Source organism: Phragmites australis, chromosome 1 (genome assembly GCF_958298935.1).
Source record: "Phragmites australis chromosome 1, lpPhrAust1.1, whole genome shotgun sequence".
In the NCBI taxonomy this organism is placed as follows: domain Eukaryota; kingdom Viridiplantae; phylum Streptophyta; class Magnoliopsida; order Poales; family Poaceae; genus Phragmites; species Phragmites australis.
In genome coordinates this window covers 18,604,276-18,626,597 of record NC_084921.1, presented here as the reverse complement: position 1 = coordinate 18,626,597, position 22,322 = coordinate 18,604,276, and the positions used below count along the sequence as shown (strand labels likewise).

General features: G+C 42.0%; 1 pseudogene; it reads left to right on the top strand.

Annotated features, from left to right (window-relative positions):
- LOC133883253 (uncharacterized) overlaps nt 1-17,182 on the top strand; it is a 33,978-nt pseudogene extending 16,796 nt beyond the window's left edge.
- Nucleotides 17,183-22,322: the final 5,140 nt, after the last annotated feature.

Sequence of the window (22,322 nt, the reverse complement as noted above, 5' to 3'; positions counted from 1 at the left end):
ATATCTACACCGATCACAAGAGCCTCAAATACATATTCACTCAAGTCGACCTCAACATGAGGCAAAGAAGATGGCTTGAATTCATCAAGGACTATCAATTGGAGGTTCATTATCATCCTGGCAAGGATTGGAGGTTCATTATCATCCTGGCAAGGCGAACGTCATTACCGATTGAAGGTGATATGCCCTAGAGGAAATCATACAGATGATTGTATCACACGTCTATGTTTATGTACTACTGAATAATGTGTTATTCCAAGAATGACTATCGTTTTTATTAATTGGCAAGTATGTGACTTGTTCATGAAAATCTTTATTTATTTCATGAAGTTATTCTTAGTCAATCCCTGGTCGCATATCATTGTGATGATACATAAGACCAGCTCATGTATTGATTGATGATCACGTTTCATGGATCATATGTATAGAGATACCATGTCAATAATGTGAATATTTATGTTAGAGAACATGATGTTGGATAGACCCACCTTGAGATATTGTTGGGATTGTTATTTATAATGTGTCATCAGTTGTTATCTCAAATGGTGTACTTACAGGATCCTTAGACCTGAGATCGTCATTGATTCCCAGAATGTGTAGTGGCATACGTTGAGGCTGCCAAACGCTATTCCGTAAATGGGTAGTCATAAAAGTAGTTTTCGGGTTTGTCATGAAATATGTTGTGGGGTATGAGCGATCAAGATGGAATTTGCCCCTCTTTGATAACGGGAGAGATATCTCTGGGCCCCTCGAGGTAGTTGGATTGAAAAGTGCATGGCCATGCCAATATGATTAAAGAGTTAATCATGATGAATCCACTACTTGATCGAGTGAATGGTCGAGCTATCACAAGGATGGCACGTATCTCGCCTTGAGCTTGACCAGTATCATGAGGCGAAGGGATAGTGCATGTGTATATCAAGGTTTAGCCGATATGAACTTTTATGTATACTCGGGAGTCAACATGTCCTGCTAGTGACCGTTATTGATTTCTGTTTGGAAAGGGTTTTTGAGTCGTAGCTGTTTGTACATGAACCTAATGGGTCACACACTTAATGGGTTGGAACAAAACATGCGAATTGGATTCATATATAGGTTTTGATTGGATTGTGATCCATGAGAAGTTAGAGTCCTAAAGGGCTTCCAAAGTGGGAGCTCATTGGCGAGCTCTATATAAGGAGAGGCGTGGGTAGGGCATGCTAAGGTTGAGCCACTCTAAAACCCTAGCCGCAGCCTTCCACATGATCTCCCAAAACCCTAGCCGCGCGTGCGGTGCTAGCACATCGGCGCTCGGCGTTTCTGTCCAGTACGTGTGGATATTGTAGAGGCGCTACTGCTATGTGGACTGATCTTTTCGGCGAGTTGAACGCGACATGTTCAAAGTTGGTTGAGGAGCGTGACCACCTGCGTGGGGCTGGTCGCGGATCTGATCGAGAAGCTACTTGAGGAGTTTGACGCGCACGACGTTGGATCGATCTACTCCAACTCTTCTTTCGCTGCACTGCGCGTCGAGAAGTAACGATCTATGATCTCCTACTAGCATTATTATTTGGGTGAATGTGGTAGAAATTTTTTGTTTTAGGCTAGCATAGCCTACCCGTTCCCGAATATCGATGCCCTAAGCCGAATGGCTCGGTGCAATTATCTTGTGGTCAAGCTTGGAAATGCCACACTCTGTGATGAATTTTGGAGACTTGGACTCAGTATGGTTTCAGAGGGATTTCTTGCAAATCTTGAGGTCAAATCCACCCTCCTCGATCAAATCAAGGAAGCATAGAAGAATGACAAGGGTATGTCTCTAATTCGTGACAAGATGAAGGAGGGCAAAGCTATGGACTTTTCGGGGGATAATCAAGGCATCTTATGGTTCGACTTGTGGTCCCTAAGGTCCATGAGTTAAGGAAGAAGATTTTGGGTGAAGGCCATGACTCGTTGCTATCTATTCATCCCTGGAGCACCAAAATATATCAAGACCTCAAGCAAAGATTTTGGTGGACCCGCATGAAGCGTGAGGTCGCTCGTTACATCACCGAGTGTGATGTTTGCTAAAGGGTGAAGGCCGAACATCTCAAGCCGGCTGGTACGCTCCAACCCTTGCCTATTCCATCTTGGAAGTGGGAGGAAATCGGTATGGATTTCATTACCTGACTACCTAAGACCACTCGAGGGTATGACTCGATTTGGGTCATTGTGGACCGGTTGACCAAATCAGCTCATTTCCTTCCCGTCAAAATTACATTTTCTGTCAAGCAGTATCCAGAGCTTTAGCTCTCTCGAATAATTTGTCTTCAAGGTATTCCTACGAAGATCATCTCCGACCGTGGGTCTATCTTTATCTCTCATTTCTGGAAGAGCCTTCATGAAGCTATGGGGACTGAACTCTTCCATAGCACTGCATACCATCCTCAGACCGATGGTCGAACAGACAGAGTAAATCAAATCATTGAGACATGTTAAGGGCTTGTGCTCTCACCTATGGAAAGAGGTGGAAAATATGCTTGTCATTTGTGGAATTCTCCTACAACAACAGTTTCCAATCAAATATCAAGATGTCCCCGTTCGAAGCACTTTATGGAAGGAGATGCCGAACCCCATTGAATTGGTTCGAGTCCGACGAAAGAGCTTTTCTGGGCCTGGATTTGGTCAAAGAGGTTTAAGAGCAAGTCCTAACCATTCGCAAGAACATTCTCACAGCTCAAACTTGACAGAAAAGCTATGCCGATCATTGTCGACGTGAGCTTGTGTTCAAAATTGGAGATTTCATCTATCTCAAGATCTCTCCTCTTAGAGGAACGCAGTGTTTCCAAATAAATGGAAAGTTGGCACCACGTTACGTTGGCCCTTTCCAAATAATTGCCCGACGTGGCGAGATGGCTTATCAGCTGGAGCTACCTCCATCCCTCTCCACCATTCACAACATTTTCCATGTCTTGTAATTGAAGAAATGTCTCCGCGTCCCAACCGATTGTGACCGTGGATGACCAAGAACTTCAACCCGATCTTTCTTATTGCGAGCATCCAATTCGCATTCTTGATGAAGTTGAACAGAAGACACGTCACAATTCATTTAAGTTCCCCAAGGTTCAATTGAGTAATCATACCGAAGATGAAGCAACGTGGGAACATGAAGATTGACTTCGGGCTGACTATCCCGAGATTTTCTCCAATATTTTCATTCGTTTCCAATTCTCACAGCATGGTGTCTTGATGTAATCCCCATCATTTCTTCGCCACGCAAATCATGAAGTTCCTAGTTCACCTTACTCCCACCTAAGCTCACTCGAATCTCGGGACGAGATTCTTTTTTGGGAGGGGGGAGGTTTGTCATGTCCCAATTTCTTAATCATATCTTTAAGCATAATTATACATCATAAGCATCATATTAATTGTTAAGCATTTTGGATTTGCTTGTTATTTTCAATGGTGGTTTGATGTTTGCTTTGCATTTTGAGAATAACCTACGTTAGAGTTTTCGCTTAGTTTAAGTGTCGCCTAGGCTTTTGGGTGAATCCAATTTAAATTGGTTCATCTCGTTTTGTTATGGAGGCACAAAAAAAATTCTAGTATTTTTGGAGTTCTAGAACACCTTTGGAGTTATTATAAAAGAGAGGAAGAAAAGGGGAGAGACGGATTAGTTTGGCAGCAGTTTTTAGCTTGTCTCTCTTACAAGTGGGGCCCACCTTGAGCTGGCCCCACCCCTCCTCCCCCCCCCCCCACCAGCAGCCCCACCTCCCTCTCTCTCTCCCTCACTCACTCTCCTCTCAAGCACTCTCTCCATTCCTTCCCCAAAATCCCACCCAAGATCAAGGATTCAAGGTATACATGCTGTGCTAACACATTCCCCACATCATTGGCTTCCAATCCATCCAAGTGTTGGCTGCATGCATGGAGACTTGAAGGATTGGCCACCATTTTCGCCACACCTCTCTTTTCTGAATTTTTTTGCAGCAGCTCGTTCACTTCTTCTCCAAGCTTTTCCTTTGAATCTTCCCCAACCGAAGGTCCCTGAGATTTCCTTAGTGGAAATGCACGTTTTTGGCTCAGTCTTAGATGGATTCGTGAGCTGTGAATGAAGGATGGCGAAGCAATGTCATGTTCTTGAGGTTTTGAGCTTTTCAGAGTGGATTGAGGTGGAGTTAGTGAATCGTGTTGCTAGAGTGAGTGTAGTAGGTCTAGTACTAAGGTATTAGTGCTAGTGCATGCTTAGGCGTGTTAGTTTTTGACATGCGAATCAAATCAACCCAAAACTTTGCTTTGCAAAGTGTTCTCTTGAAGAACCCAGAGTATCCGGGTTGTTCTGGGTGAGCCTAGTTGAGTTTACAAAAAAATCATGTTGTTCAGCAAGCAATTTGACTTTAGAACCCTTGTACCAGTGATCCTACATGTTTGGGTGGGATGCACTTTTACATGCACGTTAGATCGACCAAGGAAAATCGTTGCGAGTTTCAAGTCTGTCAGAATCCGGAGTATCCAGGTCCACCCGGACACTCTGGGTAATTCATTAATTTTAAAGGAGTACCCTCGCTCGGAGTAAAACCCGAACGATCCAGCCAAACCCGGAGTATCCGGCCAAGCCCGGATAATCTGGATTGTTTTGAGTTAGGAGTTAACTGAGAACCCAAACCAGAGGTCGACCCGGAGGGTCGGGCCCAACCCGAAGGGTCCGAGCCGAAGACTCCGGTCTGACTCGGACTATCCGGATGTATGTCAACTTCCAACGTAGTTTGTTTCACAAACCTTCTTTGTTCATTTGTATGTCTTGTACTCTTAGCTCGATGTTATGATGCATCCACTACTATTATGCATCATGTAGCACATCTCATTGCATCTCTTTCATACTCATCATTGCACGCGTTCTTCTTTAGTGAGCGAAGGATCGAAGGTGACAAGGACGTGATCGAGGGCGATCCAGATTTCATTGCTGTGAATTGTGATCAAGCTGAACCATAAGGCAAGCATCTAAGCATTTTTATTCCATTACTTTGGATCATATATTGTGTCAATTGATAAGTTATGCTTTATGTATGTTTTCATGTCAATGAGTCTTATCTCAGGCTATGGGTTAGATCCTATTTGTTGCATTACCCTCTCTTGATATTGTTTATCGCTTGATCCTTTGTAACCTGGGTTGTTCATGTCACATAATGGTCTAACTTAAAAAGAATGTGTTATTCTTAGCATGACTTAAGTCCTCGGTAGAAGTCGAGCGGTGGCTCAGCCATCGTTCGCGAGCTTAGGGCTTACTTTATATAAAAAAGATAATGATAATAGACGATGGTGTAAGTTAGTGAGGATGAGTCGAGATTCGGGCGGGCAATAGGGATGGCTCGAGAAGGGAGTCTCGGCTGCTATAGGCCGCTTGAATCGATCAAGCACCGTCCGTTGTTGCAGTTGGCTTTAGCACTTTCCCATACTTACCACGTATCTGTATATGGGATGATGAGCTGAATACCTTATGTAGCTGTGATTTTTTGGCGTGCTAGTCTCTGGTATTATTAGTAAAATAGGCTTGGAAGACGTATCTATTTTGCTCTGGAAGTAGTTCTAGATGACCCCCGGATGCCGAGGCGCATGTTCAAATGGTTGAGGCTTATTTGGAAAAGGTTGACATGAGTTCCCCTTGTGTGGACCTGTGTGGTCACGCAAGCCGTATGGTCCTCAAGTTGTGTGGATAATAGAGTACCCCCTGCAGGGTGTAAAACAATTTGAATTACCGCGCTCTCGATTATGAGCACGCTTCTGTCCATTTGCATCAACCATAGAGTTTCTAGTTGTGGTTGTGATGGTATGTTGGGAGATGTATGGTGATGTTGTTAAAGTTTTAATATGGTTCAAGTTATAATTATGGTATGATAATGATCTTAGGATAGAAGATTATTTGTTGTTAGGTGTATATGCTTACACTTGAGTCAAAATTGCTCTTGCATATGAAATTCACTTAACCTTGTGGTCGAATCCTTGCTAATTATCCAAATTGCATTTTCCTTGGAGTCAGGCTATTTATAAGTGTCCATTATGGAATAAGTCTTGCGAGCACATTCGTACTCACGTGTTTCGTTTGCTTTTCAGGTGAGGAAGGTTTATTTTTTGACTACTTTACGCCAGCCGATGTTGGCGACGGGCAGAAGTAGTGCCATTCTACTCAAGTGTTGTTATTTTGGAGTGGCACCTTAGGGCAATGGCGCTACCCATCTTTTATCATTATGTAACTCTTTCCGCTGCGTAGCTACTCTAACAATGTTCAGTTTATGCTTTGGTTGTAACGTTAATCTACTTAAAGACTTGTAACTTAATTTAATTACTCGCTCTTTATTATGTCTTGTGATGATGTGCTTGTTGTAAAGGCGTGTGTTCCGATCTTGGGCACAAAACACATGTCGGGACTACCGGGGTGATATTTTGGTTAATCGTATAGTCATGATTACACAAATGATTGACTTAATGATTATTAGAATATTATCTGGGTGGTTCCTCACAGAGCCTCTACGCTGTCGTGGATTTGTAGTGTTGAGCCCCCTATTAATGGTTAGGAGACGTTAGATCCTGGACTCTGTTAGGATTTGGGATATGAGTTGTTGTCACTAGCGGAAGTTGGCCGTTGTGCCTTGCGGTATTGTTGTCATCATGATTGACCAGCCCGGCATCCCCGTCTCCAATGGCGAAGACTTCTGAGGGGTAACCTCCACTGGAGCAGGAGTATAGATCCATCATGGATTTGTCATCGGAGGAGTTCTCCGGATAGGTTCCTCGATAATCCATATTGTCACAAGCCGCGGGGGAGGATCCTGATTTGCGGCGAACGTCGCTCTCGCGATCGTCTTGGCAACCGAGTGGTTCGAACTTGATGCCGTAATCCTTGGCGCACTTATCCATAAAGTGACTTACCTCATCACTGGAGTCATCGCCAGTCAGATCTTCATCGATGTCCACCTGATCAATCGCTGGCTCATTGTTGGTCGATGGGGTGAAGTTGTCGTAGTCGCCCGAAAAGCCAATCCTCGGTGTAGGTTTGGGTGAAGCCGATGGCATATCGTGTGTAGAAGTTTCAACGCCTTTTGACATGATCCCCATGGACGACGCCAGTTGTCTACGATTGGTGAACCGCTGATCTTATGAACTTGTAGAAATAGTAGGGGATGCTTCCAGCAAATGAATCACACAGCACACACATGATTTTATATAGGTTCAGGCCTCCCTTAGGATAATATCCCTATATCCTGTTGGTCTTGTATTAATCTCTGGGACTGTTTACAAGGGGTGCTTGGCTAGCCTAGATAGATCTAAACCTAATTGAAGGGCTCTCTTGCGAGTAGTTGGGAAGAGTTGCTAACACAAGATCTACGTTATAGAAGGATTGAGAGGTTCAAAGCTCATGTAGGCTTGAATGGCTCCAATGGACTTGTAGCGACTTCAATTGGCTTGTCCTTCGTAGGGTTCTTGGCTCCTTATATATAGCGGAGTTGTCGTACGACTCCTGGAGTCTTTTTCTTATTATTCTTAGAGATAAACTTCCATATTTACGAGATATTATAAATATCCACGGATAATTTCTATACGTCCAGGAATTCTTTTTCCGGGAATAGAGATATACCCCAAGAATGTAGAAAAATCCTAGGGTATCCAGATACGATAGTTTACACTACTCATCATCAAAGGTTATGATCCAAACTTGTAACATACCAAATTACAAGTTTACCAAATAAAACTAACAAAGAGCAACTACTCCAACACAAGCTAATTCTCTACATGGCTTCTCAACTTCAGATGATTCTGGATCTCAATCCTTTGTGGATCGGGTACCTCCTAGAAAAATTCCATGCATCCCACTGGGCTACCACGTCATAAGTGCGCTTTTGCAGCAAGGGCCTACGTGTGCGCACTCGGTAGGAAAACCGGGCCGAGGGAGGGGCACGCAGGCCCGGTACGCAGAGCAAACAAAACCCAGCCAATTTAGGTGGGCCGGGCCGGGCCGGGCCGGGATCCAGTTTGATGTTCTTTACCTCCGAAACTGGAACTTCACGGAGATGATTGCAATTAACTGATGCTTCCTTTTGTACTTGCTCGCTGCTCCCAGGGATATCTCACGATGAAGGGTCCGAGATGTCTGACACCAACATTGTCGGCCAGAATGATTTACTGATTGTGGGGCCTGGTGTGCTTGGGCGAATTGTAGCTGAGAAGTGGCAAAAGATATTGCTAGTTGCGGTTGATATTTATGAATTATGTAACTGGCTCCTCTGTGGACTTAAACATTTAGAATTATATGTCAAAATTAGCTTGTGGAACCATCGATTTTCTTGTCAAATCAGTTTTTGACCCGCAGTTGATTTATTGTTTGTTACTAAAAAAATTAAAATTCAGCACTGTTAAGACTGTCTTCTGAAAATGTCTCATCTCAAGTTCTTTACAAATATGCTAAATATTGATTGTGAAAAATCCTGATTCTTTTTTAAAAGACCCCCTTTTAATCTAACATAATCTTTTTCTGTCAAATGCCTTTATAATTTATATCATCTATTGCATGGATTCTTTTGCTTCTACGAGATTGATAAGGCTAAATTTCTAGGTGGGAAACTGGAGATCAAACATTGAAGCTATGTTGAGTATACTTTTAATATCCTATAGGAACGTCCAGGTTGCAAAGTTTTAGGCCAGACTACAAGCACAGATCATCACGGTAAGTTAACAAATATTGGAATCATTCCCTCCTTGAAGGGCTCCACTATTTCTCAGAAGGTCCCATATGTTATTTTCTGCGCTCCTCCATCTCGTTCCGATGATTACCCTGGGGATGCCAGGTAAATGAGTGAGATTGTAATTATGATTTCGCACAATGAATTATCTTAGTAGTGACATCTTTTCTCAGGTACTTTGTGCCCTGTAATGGTGAAGGTCATGTTCAGGTTTACTCCTGAACATTTTTTTTTCTTCTGAAATCATGAAACTTTCGAAATCTATGTGCTTCAAGTACTACTATAACAACAACAAAGTCTTTGTTCCAAATAAGTTAGAGTAGACTAGAGATGAAACCCACAAAATCTAACTAAAAAGATGATGAGAAAGTTGTAGGACCACCAGTAGCAACATCTAGTTTGGGATGACTGCCCCATGTCTATGTTGTTCATATCGGGGTTTCATAGTCAAATCAAACTTGCTTGGAAATTGGACACCATATTCTTTCTGAATATCAGTTAGGTCAATGCTATTACATTGATGGCGGTCATAGAGATAAATGATGCGGTGCTACATGGCTGATTTTTCAAAATTGGAATTGAGGATCTTTACGGTTTTCATATTAGGCGAACTTATCTGAACTCTAATACAGATACATGTCTGCCATAGCCCATAAGACTTTACATGCTCAGATTTTGATTGTGATTCATCCCTGCATTAACAAACTATATTGTGCTAGAAACAACCACCCAATTTTTAGTGAAGATTATAGGTTCATGTACCAAAAATCATTCAATTGATTAAAGGGATGGTTTATTATTTTAGTCTTCACTTCTATTCTGTTGGTTGTATTGTTTTGGTCTGTTAGGAAATTAAGCTACTAGCGGAAGCAATGGATGGATCTACCGAGATGATGCACACGATCACAGACGATGTCAGAGGTACAATATTTGTTAATGAGGTTCAGCCGAAGCCTACATCCCCAGGGCATGACTACGAGCGCTCCTCCCTAATTAGCAACACCGGTCGCTTCCCGGGGTTCCCACAGACTTGCTACCCACTGTGAACCTTTCGCTATATCATCATGGTTACAAACAGTGGCCCTCCTCTCATATTTATAAGGAGGTCTGGAGATAGCAGTCTTACTAGGATTTCACTAGAGTCCTACTAGGATTCCACCATGTACCGCTAATACAACTATAAGTCATATACGTAACTAACTCCGTACAATTATTTGACACATATCCAACGAACTCCACCTTGACGAATAATTTACCATCTTGAAGCCATCATGCGTGAACCTCCATATACATCGGACTTGAGTTGTCGCCTTTACCGCTCAACGAGAGCTGCCCGATGAGTTTTACTAAGACTCACCGCCTTCCAAAGACACTACTATCCCTGCAACTTTAGACTCTATAACTCCACCTACAATTGAGCACCTTTCTCTTCTATCAACACAGCCTCTTTGAGCGAAATCAGATTCCTCTTTAGCTTTGACATATGCCTGACTCCTTCATGAAGAAAAATAGCTCCATGTTGGACGTCACATGAAAAAACTAACTGAATCCGACATCCATGCTCCCCATTGATAGCTTCTTGATACTGAGAAATTCATTGTTGTTTTCCGAGTCACACATAGAAATTATCACACTAGCATTGCTCTTTCACCTGACTGTTTAGGTTATGATTCTCTGATGTTTTACACCATAGCCTCCTGCAGTCTCAAACTAACTAGATTACTCCAGTTGCAAGTAAAGATCTCCACAATCTCTACTTCCTTCCAATTCATCCCTTGAAGCTTCTTCACACCCATCGATCCACACTTCAGGAAACCTGTACGCGTACAACTCGAATCAATCTGCGCCCTTGCTGATTTGGAAACACGCAAGCCCTCTCCAATGCCATCGTGCATCCTGAGCTCGCGTCACGTATTGCCACGTCACATAGAATAACCACCACTAGCCCTCACGCTCCTATGTCATTGTTGTCAGTCTCTTCATCTCTGCCATCGTGGTATGACTAGCCTGTCGCCGCCAGCCAATCCGCCCTGCATCACGGTATGTTCACCCTCCAAGTGAACTGTCCGCCAGGCTTCACTGGACCGTCTGCCATGTGCCCGCAAACTGTCCAACCACCACTGTCGAACTCTCATTAGTTGTCATGTGCATCAAGATCAAACACCATTGACAGCCCATGCTCATCACCGAGCACCGCAACACCAGCCTAAGGTATGGCTAATCGATCGATTGCCTCTCCTCCTTCGCCGGTTGCAATATTCATCAGCGTCTGTGACCTCCTGTCATGTTCCAGCACCTGCACACTTTATGTCTACGACCTCCTGTCGCACTCCAACACCTGCGCATCTCGTGCACGTCCGCACGACACACCTTACCACCTGTACGCCGATCCATCGGACGCTTGACCAAAACATGATTTCATCTCACCGAATCACCAAGCTATTCGTCTTTGCTGCGAATTGTCTATCCGGGTTCGTCACAGAACCCTCCCGGCATAGTCGAAACTCCCTGCACAAGCTCACCGGTCCACACGTGTCGATCCCGCATGCAGATCCTTCTGCAAACACTGACCGAACACAACACTGACCAACATCTGGCTCCGCACATTAGCACATCATCCAACACGTTGACTTGACTGCTTGTCTTCCGATCATTATCTAGGCAATCGCCCACGCTCGGACTTGTTCACGCATCAATCGGGCCAAGCTAGAATCGCACCCCAAACAACCATTGCATTTTAATGCACCGACCGTCTCTCTGTATGCACAGCAATCACCCACATGCCGAAAAACCGATTCGTGAACAATCAGCGTGCAAAAAAAACCGACAGCTCCACATGATGACAAAACCGGCCAGGACTCCAGCCAATCACACCCCTGCAGCCAGGGGCGGACCCACAGGGTGGTCCTGGTAGGCCCAGGACTACCCTGATTCAGCCAAAATTTAGCCCATTCTAAAATATTTAGTCCGGTTAAAAAATGGAAACATCTCAAATCGACGCCTCCTCACCTCCTCGACTCCTCGTAGTCCTCGCCTGACGCGGTCACAAACTCATCTGGCGATTGCGATTATCATCTGCGACTCTGCCGCTCTACGGAGTGCAAACGCCGGACGGCCGGACGGGACACCTCACGGCCTCTGCGGACGCCTCACGCCACAGCGCGTCAGCGCCAGCGCTACTGCGCACGGCTGGACGCCCAGACGCTGGCACATTGCGTCGCTGCCGGCTGCCCACGGGACTTCGCGAGTCGCCAGCCACGCGGTCACGCAGACGCCCGTGAGGCCGTGACGCGGACGACCGTGACGCCGCTCGCAGTCACGCGGACGGTGGATGCTCAGAGTCAGAGGGAAACCGAACAGAGGCATGGGCTTAGATTTTTAGAAGTGACAAGTCATACTGTCATGTGTCAGATACTCAGACCTGAGAGGCTGAGACCTCAGAGACTTATCTGAAGCGTGTAAATTAGTATTCAGTACATGTACATCTTTCTGCAGTCACAGCCTCAATACCTCACAGGTGAGCTAGTGTTAGCCATCTAGCTGTTTCCTGTTTGTCTGTTTCAATTTTTATGCCATGGAATTTTGCTGATTTGTGCCGTGCTATTCGTGTACACGTATCGATCAGGTTCAGGTGACGACTGACGACCTTGGACAGATGAAAAGGCAGGGAGATATTGCCTCGCTTTTCCGAAAACATTAAGCAAAGACAAAGAAAATTACGGCTGAGAAGCATGTTCAAACTCAAGAACAAGAACCATCTCATGTTCCGGCTATGGCTGAAGAGCAATCTCAAGAACAACTACATCATATTCTGATTCCGGTTGTAGCTGAAGAGCGACCTCAAGAACAAGAACCATCACCAATTTGTGATGTTGATCGTCTCGAACATGATCCTGGCTTAAGAGTGCCTATTGCAAGCTATAATGTCAATGATCAAAATGCGATACGAAGAGGATATATTTTAAAAGGTACATGCCAACCTTATGCCCATGATTACCCAATCAGGAACATATACGGTAAAGATCGTCGCTTTAGTATTATTTGGTTTCATAAATATCCTTGGCTTGAATATAGTATTGAGAAGGATGCAGCATTTTGCATGGTATGTTATTTGTTTAGCAAGGGAGGCAGTAAATTTGTTAAGGGTGGTTGGAGAAATTAGAACATAGGTAATGATGCACTTGAGAAACATGTGGGAGGTATAGATAGTGCTCACAAAGCTGCGCAAGAGAGATATGATTTATTTGTGCAAGGTAAACCAATTGATGATGTTATTCTTGAGGTGTCACAACATGATCTAAGTCTCTACAAAGTTAGGTTAACCTATTCACTTAGATGCTACTTTCTTTGGACAAGTTTCTCGCTTGCTGAATATTATTGGAGTTTCTTGTAAGCGCCATGACATGCTTCGAGATGTTAGAGCTCAAAAACTTAAGACTGCACTAGAGTTGGGTGAAATAGACAGTGGTAGTGGATTAAATCAAGAGATGGTGATAACTAGGCCTGATGACACTCGGTGGGGTTCTTATTACAAAACTATTTTGCACATTATTGATATGTATTCTACAATTCGAGAAGTACTTATAACTCTTGGAAAGGATCCCAAACAAAGAGATGATTGACCAAACATACATGCTATGGTTGATGTTTTGGAGTCATTTGAATTTGTTTTCAATGCACACTTGATGCTTATCATTCTTGGATACACAAATGAATTGTCTCAATCTTTGCAAAAGAGGGACCAAGATATTGTTAATGCAATGTCACTTGTGACTTTGGCGAAGGGAAGACTGCAACAAATGAGGTCTCATGGGTGGGAAGAATTCTTTGAAGAAAAGGTTAAATTATTTTGCATTAAACATGGAATTGATATTCCTGCATTGGATGGTAGATATGTGCCTCATGCAAGATCCACACGGTTTTATCCGGTTCAAACAATTGATGATCAGTATAGAAGAGAAGTATATATTGGTGTCATTGATCAAATTCGGCAAGAGCTTGACAATCGGTTTGATGAGGTAAATATGGAGTTGCTAATTTGCATGTCAGCCTTGAATCCCTTCAATTCTTTTGATTCTTATGATGCACACAAAGTCTTTAGGCTTGCCAAGTTTTATCCCAAAGACTTTTCAAGTGTGGAATTGATAAGACTTGAACTCCAACTTGATAACTTCATTGATGACATGAGGAAAGATGATAGATTCAAAGGCCTAAACAATCTTGGTGAGCTCTCTATTAGGCTTGTTGAAACGAATAAGCATGTTATTTATAACTTAGTGTATTTGCTTCTTAAGTTGGTATTGATCCTACTGGTGGTGATGGCAAGTGTTGAAAGAGTATTTTCGGCATTGGGTGTAGTGAAGGATAAATTGAGAAATAGAATGGGTGATGAGTTATTGAATGATTATTTAGTCACATATATCGAGTGGGATATCTTCTCCAAGGTAAGTGAGGATGACATAATCAAGTCTTTCATGACCATGTGAAAGCGCAAAGTGAAGAATCTAGAATAGTATCATAATATTATGTAATCTTCTATTTATGTAAGACCTTATGTCATGTTGAGACTATTTATATTACGGTTTTATAAATTTGTGATTTATTGTTGAATTTATAATATTATACCGGATTATCGAATTTGTATTATCTTTTGTGCAATTTTATACTCCTTTACCAAATTTATAGTATTAAAAATTTAGATGCCTACCCTATGAAAAAATCCTGGGTCCGCCACTGACTCCAGCGTACATCCTGGGCACGTGTTCGAGAGTCTCATGACAAACTCCCATCTCCAGAACGTGCACGATTGAGCTGCGAGTCCACATCGAGTCCTCCCATGCAGGCCACACCAGCTGTTGTGTGCCTGCCGAGGCCTTGCCGTGTCGCCCGCTGCACTGAGCGCCTCGCCTGCGCACATCAGTTATCACTATGCTCCATCTTGCGTTATGTTCGCCTCGCACTATTCGTATGTGGCACGATACCTTGTAGAAGCATAATCCTCGCGTCTCTACATGATCTTCCACGCAACATCTCTAGATCCAATCCAAATTTAGCTCTGGTACCACTTGTTAGGAAATTAAGCTACTAACGGAAGCAATGGATGGATCTATCAAGATGATGCACACGATCACAGACGACGCCAGATGCACGATATTTGTTAACGAGGTTCAGCCAAAACCTACATCCCCGGGACATGACTACAGGCGCTCCTCCCTAACTAGCAACACCGGCCATTTCCCGGGGTTCCCAAAGAGTTGCTGCCCCCTACGAACCTTTCGCTATGTCGTCATGATTATAAACAGTGGCCATCCTCTTATATTTATAAGGAGATCTAGAGACATGAGTCCTAATAGAATTTCACTAGAGTCCTACTAGAATTCCACCATGTACCGCTAATACAACTATAAGTCCTATACATAACTAATTTCGTACAATTATTCGACACATATCCAACATGGTCATCTAAGAAACTAAGGTAACATGTGGTGTTTTGCTGTGGGTATCAGGTACTTTTTTTTTCTGGTACTTTGTTGTTGTTGTTATCATGAAAGAGTGTTTCTATTTATCTTGAATGGAAAAGGGTGCATCCATAGTTTCAAAAAGATATATTAAGTACTTGTTTGTTAGTCCAGTGGCTATTGTATAAAGATGGGAATTATGGGTTCATTTTATTGTTACTTGTGCATCACCAATTATAATCCGTACTTGGTTGGATTTTAACATTATTTGTGAAGGAGACTGTTATATTGCAGTGAAATTGTCATGCATCTTTCTTGCAGTTATTAAATTGTATATCCTTGACGTGTCAAGTATCCTCATCTCAGAAAATTCATGCAGAGTGGCAGCCTCAAATTGGAGCGGTGAAGGTTCATTCCTGTTTACATCGAGTACTGCTCTGTATGACTGCAGTGACAACAGAATGTGCAATGAGGTATTACTGCAAGGCTCATATTCTGCATGGTTCACATTTGTCGCTATCATTGTTTCTGTGGCTCTTTTGGGTAATAAAAAGTTCTCTAAATTTTTAAAAGAAAATCTTCAAAAGAGATATTATGGTACTGTGGCAATATTTAACTTTGCAGTAAGTGGGTGTTTCCACCCTGCCTCCCTGGGACCAAACCCAGGATGAGACCTTCGCCTCTGGTGCCTTACCATCTGACTCACCAAGCTTTGGCAAGCTTGTGTAGGAATGCTGCACAACTATCTCCTAGTCTCCTGTAATTTTCTTAATGATGTTTTAACCATAACTTTTCTTTTTCCTGCACAGGATTGTCCGTCTGTGCCAATTGGCAGGAGCCCTAGCACTGATGTCCTTCTAAAAGTAGAAAATATTGTTCTTGACGCAGGAGGCTGTGTTCTCAGGTTAGCAGGACTTTATATATCCTCAATTCATGCCTATTTGTTATTTTGTAGTGCAAGCATTAAGCATTAATGAATGCAAACTTTTAGATATTAGTATGCATAATTGGTATCACATTTCCTTGACTTGGACACACAAGATTGACAGAGGTGCTCATACTTTTTGGCTGAGGAAAGGAACTTGTGACACACGACCAGATCATACTGTCAATCAGATTCATTATGAGGTAAGATGAGCTACAGTTTTATCTCAGATGCATGTCTTATTTGTAATTTCTTTATCCTCATCATGATCTGATGTCATGTTTATTGATATTATGGCCAACATCTGTGAACCGCTGTACCTACATTTTATAAATTTTTTGATAGCCTTGCATCCGCTTGGTGTTCAACCAGTTGTTATTAGTAGTGATTAAATATGTCATATTATTGCCAGGACGCTGCTTTGCTTGCAATTGCAATAATGAAAAAGTGACCTCGGAGTCAAATCTTTTTGGGCTGTGATAATACGCCTCTTTCCAGGTCACTGCTACCTTCCTGTTTACGTCAGTATTTTAGTTATGTAAAGTCAATTTTTCTGTCAAGTGTTACTCTTTTGGTTAGCCTAATTAAAACGAATCAATTTTAATTTTGCAGGCAAGAAACAATGGACTATGTTAACAGAAGTGGAAAATTTGACACGAAGTTGAAGGTTTTACTGGTTAGTTTTCTACTTGTTACGATGTTCTCATATTTTATCACACACGCATTAGCATCTCTTACATTATCTAAAATCTGCCTTAACTGCAGGTACTGATGATCCATTAGGGAAGAGGATGGAGAACTCGAAGACTCGGGCTGAGATCGGGTGGGAGCTCAAGTACCCAAGCTTTACAGAATTCCTTGGTCTCAGCAGTTAACATCCTTGCCTACTGTTCAATTCTTCTGACTCAAACTGAATAGCAACAGCGAGGAGATTGTAGCAACGTTTGAATTTTGATATGGTGTGAACTGGTGACTTAATTGCAATTTTTCAAAACTATGTAAACACTGTAAGATAAGAGGGTGTATATACTGTCACCTGGGTCCGTGTTGATCTGGTTCGAAAGCTTTGTCTCTCTTGGTGTCTTGGTCCAGCATAATCTTGAACAGGCATGGTGTATCACTGTTTCTGTGGTACTGTAACAGTGCTGTAATACCGTGGTCATAATGCAGAACTATTACTTGTTACCACTATTGCTTCGCTCGATGACTGAATGACCATAGAGTAGTTTTCAACATCTGGTCCTAGAGCCTATGTTCTGGAACAACTTGATTTGTCAACTTCAAGTTGCTTTCATCGAACTGAAACTGGGGGGTCAGGTTGACTTGCAGAACTGAATGTACAGAGACGTAGAAAACCATCAACCAGACGTAGAACAAGTACAGACTTCTTTCATTACTCCAATATTTAGGTCAAACTTAGACCATTGGACTCGTAAAAGTTCTGGCGACAATAAAAAACATCCATCCTATGTTCAAGTGGAATTCCAATACTGATTAAAATTTAGAAGAGTACAATTCAACCCTTGCAACAGACGAGAAACCAAAGGACTTTTCTACGGACTCGTAGCTGACATGTGGGCCCTCGTGTCATAGACCCTGCCGTCTTTGCACCGGCCTTTTCTTGTTGGACTTGGGCCAATGGATGGTAACTAGTCAGAATGGCACGAATAAAACCGTCTCGAACAAATGTAATGTTAGAATATTGTATGTTTTATAGTTCCAACTTGAAGGATAAGATGAGTTTTTTTGGGATTTTTTACAACCACACTCATTGAAATGTTGTGGTTGTAGCTTTTATTTAATACGTCAAGGCTCATGGATCAGTCATGCGTTTTGTTTTTTTTTTCTGTCAGGTATTTATGTGTCAAGCTAATGAACTGTCAGCGTTGCAACTTTTTTATCTAATTTTTTTTTCATTTTATGTATTTTTTTTTGGAATTGAGGTAGAAGAGTACTAGACTTAGTAATGTACTGGTGATAATAAATCGAAGGGCATTGTTTGGACAAAAAGCATCTATAGATAGTTGAATTCATTGTTCTTGTTCTGCATACTTGTTCAGGCAGCATAGTAACGTGAATGCAATATAATATTTATAGCCATGAAGGGTTATCACATACTTGACGTAGAAATAAGCTAGAGAACAATTTGCCTAGACACATTAGCATTACTACATAAACCCCTATATATACCGGTCCATCACTACCATTCCTAATAGGCCGGTCCATCACTACCATTCCTAATAGGCCGGCCCATCACTGCCGTTCCTAATGGGCCGGCAGTGATGGAGAATTACTGCTAGTTCATAAGCCACGCGGGAAAATACAGTCATCGTGGTTTACGAACCGACAGTGATAAGGGTATCACTACTGGCTATTGGCTTGAGCCGACAGTGATACCTTGCTCCATCTTCACTGCCGGTTTAATTCACCGACCGGAAGTGATAGCAGGACATCACTGCCGGCTTGTTATATGATTCGGCAGTGATGTCTCGACTATATAAAAGTCTCTTTATCCTTCCCTAAGCCCGAGCACACAACAAAGAGGAGCTTTGTTTGCTCGATGGTGGTCATTTTTGTCACCAAGTTCTTAGTGGCTTCAAAATTTTGAGAAATCCTCATGCTCTAGGTGTTCCAACGTATGTAACTTCATCTCCAATCCATTTCTAGTTGATTTTTTTTTGCTAAATTGCTCTAGATTTTGAAATGATGGAGATGCACCTATGGCCATAATGTTTTAAGACAATGTAGATGCAATTATATCTCATTTATTATACGAAAGCTTCAATTAGTAGCTTATGGTGGAAAATGTCTTTATTATTGATTTACATTAGCTATATGTTTGAGCATATTTATTTTTTATTTTTAATAAATTAGAAAAATTAGCCATAAAATTAAGATATATAGCAAGCTTCAATTATATTTTTTATATTTTAATTAATTTAGCAAGCTCCAATATAGAAACTTTAGGTATGAGCATATTTATTTTTGATTTATAATGAATTCGAAAAATTAGCCATGATATTTAGGTATGTTGCAAGCTCTAATTATATTTTTATATTTTAATTAATTAGCATGCTCCTATATGAAAACTTTAGATATGAGCGTATTTATTTTGATTTTTAATGAATTAGAAATTTCTCCATGATATTTAGGTATGTAGCAAGATCCAATTATATTTTTTATTTTTTATTTAATTAGCAAGCTCCAATATATAAACTTTATGTATGAGCGTATTTATTTTTTATTTTTACTTAATTAGTTCTACAAAAGGGTTGAATAATAAAGAAAATTTCTAGGGATAGCACCAACAAATACTCATCGGAAGCGTACGTGAAAGCATACAAAAGGTGACTCCTCCAACCCGGGCCAATTGCCGGTAAGAGATGATGAGGTAATTGATTTGTTGGTGATCACAAAATTTTCTAGATGTTATGAATTTGGATTTACAATAATGATATAATTATATCTGGACAGAAGATGGATGTATGATGCGAGTCGTATGAGCGCAGAGTACAAGAATGGCATGGATTGTTTCCTGGTACAAGCCGCGGCGTACTAGTCAAATACACGGTATCAATACATGTGTTGTCCATGCGTTGATTGCGAGAAAAAGAAGCAGTTTTCTACCACCCAGCAAATACATTCCCACTTGATGCCAATGGGCTTTATGCCTGACTATACTCGTTGGACCGAGTACGGTGAAGTTAAGATCGTACAGGAAGGGCAATATATTGGCAGAGAAGACGAATGCTTGTGCACCGATATACCGGTTGACGAATACACCGATATGCCGCCTGCCAGAGATACGTTGGTCAATGATGATCTAGAGGAGATGTTGGCCAATGCTGACGCCGATGATCTGGAGCAGATGTTACGTGATGGGGAGGGGAACTTCACCAATGAAAGAGACTTTCAAAAGTTCCAGCATATGGTAAAGGACTCTAAAACACCGTTGTTCCCAGGCTGTGAGAAGGAGCACACAAAGTTGCGTACCGTGCTTTCACTGCTACAATTGAAGGCAAGCAACGGGTGGTCTGATACAAGCTTCACAGAGTTGTTACTGTTCTTGCAAAAATTTCTTCTAAAGGGAAATGTGCTGCTAGAAAACGCGTACTAGGCCAAGCAGGTTGTGTGCCCATTGGGGTTGAAAGTGCAGAAAATACACGCACGTCCAAATGATTGCATGTTGTATCGCAGAGAGCATGCAGACTTGAAAGTGTGTCTCGTCTGTGGTGTATCACAGTACAAGCATGACCGTGATGATATCGATGGTGAAGAAAAGAGTAAAAGGCCTCCCATCAAGGTGATGTGGTATTTTCATATAGTCCCCCGTTTGGAGCATTTATTCATGAACAAAAGGCATGCTGAACTAATACGGTGGCACGCTGAGGAGCGCAAGGATGATGGAATGCTGAGACACCGCGCTGATTCTACGCAGTGGAGAAACATCGATAGGAAATATAAGGAGCTCTTTGCAGAAGATGTGTGGAATATAACATTTGGGTTAAGTACGTATGGGATGAATCCATTCGGCAACATGAGCAGTAGTTATAGCACTTGGCATGTGACTCTATGTATCTACAACCTTCCTCCTTGGTTGTGTATGAAGCGGAAGTATATTATGATGCCGGTACTGATGCCTGAGCTGAGGCAACCTAGCAACGATATCGATGTATACCTGAAACCATTAATGGAAGATCTTGTAATACTGTGGAACGATGGTGTGCAGGTATGAGATGCATACAAACAAGAGAACTTCACCCTAAGCGCAATGCTGTTCGTAACAATCTAGGATTGGTCAGCCCTTGGCAACCCATCGGGCCAGACTGTTAAAGGCTATTGTGCATACATGCATTATTTGGATGAAATAGAGAGCTTGTGACTAAAGAACAGCTGAAAAATGGTGTACCTAGGTCATCGTAAATTTCTTCGTAAGAATCACTCGTACCGCAGCAACAAGAGAACTTTTGATGGGAAAGTTGAGACTCGATTAGCTCCTAAGCATCGCACTGGAGACAGGTATAGGACATGGTAAAGGGACTTAGGGTTATCCTTGGAAAGGGACGTGGGAGTACACCGGTTCCGAAATATAATCTTAGAGCTCCTATGTTCAAAAAGAAATCTATTTTTTATGACTTAGCTTATTGACCGGATTTGGTGATTCAACATGCAATCGATGTCATGCACATTGAGAAGAATGTGTGTGATAGCTTGATTGGTACGTTACTAGACATACCTGGCAAAACAAAGGATATACTCTAAGCACGGAAGGACCTGAAATGTTTGAAACTTAAACAGGATCTACATCCCGAAGATATGGAAGTAGACGACAAATATTTTGGTCCCGCTAGGTACAATATGAGCAAGGCAGAGAAAATTGCAATGTGCAAGTGCTTGTATGGAATCAAAGTTCCATCGGGTTACTCCGCCAACATAAAGAGACTAGTAAACATGCGAGATTTGAAATTAACTGGTATGAAGTCTTATGATTGTCATGTGATGATGAACACTATCTTTTCTTCGTAGTAACATTTTTTTTGTGTTAGTGTGGTTTATAGTATATCATTTTTGCATATTCTCTGAAATTTAGGACTGCTATGACATGGTATGTTGTTCATCGTGGTCGGCTAAGTGGAGTGCTCTCCAGTTGAGAGGAATGCCACACACAAGTTAATGGATTCAAAGGAGCATGTTACAAAGGATACAAGTCCAAACATGAAGCTGTTGCGGCATACAACAGTCAAGTCATCCAAGCCGAGTTAAAATTGGCTAACTTTGAAAATAAGAAATTTGATTTCACGTGTAAAGATGTCATAATCCTAGTTCTGGTTGTAATCATCATTATTTTGCTATGTAAGATGATATGACTCGTAAGATCAATGTGTCAACTGTTAGTACCTTTATGCCTATTTTGCTTTGTAAGATGCGCCTTTTTTTTTTGCTAAATGTGGTCGTAACGTACTCATTTACAATATTATACGTGTATGCATTCTATCTATCGATTTCTTCATGGTTATCTCACTCTTTCAACAATCTCCCTCCCTCGTCGGCTGTATCTCTATCTTCCTCCTTCCTCTGCTCTTTATACGTAGAATACTCAACCGCTCTCGTCATCATATGCAGAACTCCCAGGAAGTGATGGCATCACCAACCGTCGATCCAAGCCAGGTGTTAGAAGGAGATGTAGTGCCGCCGTCAAACATTAAAGAAGGTAGTCCAAGCCACTACCTCAACCTGGACCAAACA